This window comes from Musa acuminata, unplaced genomic scaffold (genome assembly GCF_036884655.1).
Source record: "Musa acuminata AAA Group cultivar baxijiao unplaced genomic scaffold, Cavendish_Baxijiao_AAA HiC_scaffold_98, whole genome shotgun sequence".
Lineage (NCBI taxonomy): Eukaryota > Viridiplantae > Streptophyta > Magnoliopsida > Zingiberales > Musaceae > Musa > Musa acuminata.
In genome coordinates, this window is record NW_027020377.1 from 5,001 (window position 1) to 7,500 (window position 2,500).

Sequence of the window (2,500 nt, forward strand, 5' to 3'; positions counted from 1 at the left end):
ACGGCCCAAAAACGGGCCAAAACTGGCCATTTTTGGCTGCGCGAGCGAGCGGAGAGCGGCGGACAGCGAGCTAAGCGAGAGGCAGCACCGTCCCTGCTATACGAAAGCCCCATCCAGCCCTGTGCCACCCGGGGGGTTCCAGGGTGCTGAGATGGCTGACATTTTGCTCCGCTCACGACGGTCACCGCGCGACGCAAGAACAGCCCAAAAACAGGCCAAAACGGCCCAAAAACGGGCCAAAACTGGCCATTTTTGGCTGCGCGAGCGAGCAGCGAGCGGCGGACAGCGAGCGAAGCGAGAGGCATCACCGTCCCTGCTATACGAAAGCCCCATCCAGCCCTGTGCCACCCGGGGGGTTCCAGGGTGCTGAGATGGCTGACATTTTGCTCCGCTCAAGATGGTCACCGCGCAACGCAAAAACAGGCCAAAAACTGGCCAAAACGGGCCAAAACTGGCCATTTTTGGCTGCGCGAGCGAGCGGCGAGCGGCGGACAGCGAGCGAAGCGAGAGGCAGCACCGTCCCTGCTATACGAAAGCCCCATCCAGCCCTGTGCCACCCGGGGGGTTCCAGGGTGCTGAGATGGCTGACATTTTGCTCCGCTCACGACGGTCACCGCGCGACGCAAGAACAGGCCAAAAACTGGCCAAAACGGCCCAAAAACGGGCCAAAACTGGCCATTTTTGGCTGCGCGAGCGAGCGGCGAGCGGCGGACAACGAGCGAAGCGAGAGGCAGCACCATCCCTGCTATACGAAAGCCCCATCCAGCCCTGTGCCACCCGGGGGGTTCCAGGGTGCTGAGATGGCTGACATTTTGCTCCGCTCACGACGGTCACCGCGCGACGCAAGAACAGCCCAAAAACAGGCCAAAACGGCCCAAAAACGGGACAAAACTGGCCATTTTTGGCTGCGCGAGCGAGCGGCGAGCGGCGGACAGCGAGCTAAGCGAGAGGCAGCACCGTCCCTGCTATACGAAAGCCCCATCCAGCCCTGTGCCACCCGGGGGGTTCCAGGGTGCTGAGATGGCTGACATTTTGCTCCGCTCACGACGGTCACCGCGCGACGCAAGAACAGGCCAAAAACAGGCCAAAACGGCCCAAAAACGGGCCAAAACTGGCCATTTTTGGCTGCGCGAGCGAGCAGCGAGCGGCGGACAGCGAGCGAAGCGAGAGGCATCACCGTCCCTGCTATACGAAAGCCCCATCCAGCCCTGTGCCACCCGGGGGGTTCCAGGGTGCTGAGATGGCTGACATTTTGCTCCGCTCAAGATGGTCACCGCGCAACGCAAAAACAGGCCAAAAACTGGCCAAAACGGGCCAAAACTGGCCATTTTTGGCTGCGCGAGCGAGCGGCGAGCGGCGAACAGCGAGCGAAGCGAGAGGCAGCACCGTCCCTGCTATACGAAAGCCCCATCCAGCCCTGTGCCACCCGGGGGGTTCCAGGGTGCTGAGATGGCTGACATTTTGCTCCGCTCACGACGGTCACCGCGCGACGCAAGAACAGGCCAAAAACTGGCCAAAACGGCCCAAAAACGGGCCAAAACTGGCCATTTTTGGCTGCGCGAGCGAGCGGTGAGCGGCGGACAGCGAGCGAAGCGAGAGGCAGCACCGTCCCTGCTATACGAAAGCCCCATCCAGCCCTGTGCCACCCGGGGGGTTCCAGGGTGCTGAGATGGCTGACATTTTGCTCCGCTCACGACGGTCACCGCGCGACGCAAGAACAGCCCAAAAACAGGCCAAAACGGCCCAAAAACGGGACAAAACTGGCCATTTTTGGCTGCGCGAGCGAGCGGCGAGCGGCGGACAGCGAGCGAAGCGAGAGGCAGCACCGTCCCTGCTATACGAAAGCCCCATCCAGCCCTGTGCCACCCGGGGGGTTCCAGGGTGCTGAGATGGCTGACATTTTGCTCCGCTCACGACGGTCACCGCGCGACGCAAGAACAGCCCAAAAACAGGCCAAAACGGCCCAAAAACGGGCCAAAACTGGCCATTTTTGGCTGCGCGAGCGAGCAGCGAGCGGCGGACAGCGAGCGAAGCGAGAGGCATCACCGTCCCTGCTATACGAAAGCCCCATCCAGCCCTGTGCCACCCGGGGGGTTCCAGGGTGCTGAGATGGCTGACATTTTGCTCCGCTCAAGATGGTCACCGCGCAACGCAAAAACAGGCCAAAAACTGGCCAAAACGGGCCAAAACTGGCCATTTTTGGCTGCGCGAGCGAGCGGCGAGCGGCGAACAGCGAGCGAAGCGAGAGGCAGCACCGTCCCTGCTATACGAAAGCCCCATCCAGCCCTGTGCCACCCGGGGGGTTCCAGGGTGCTGAGATGGCTGACATTTTGCTCCGCTCACGACGGTCACCGCGCGACGCAAGAACAGGCCAAAAACTGGCCAAAACGGCCCAAAAACGGGCCAAAACTGGCCATTTTTGGCTGCGCGAGCGAGCGGCGAGCGGCGGACAGCGAGCGAAGCGAGAGGCAGCACCGTCCCTGCTATACGAAAGCCCCAT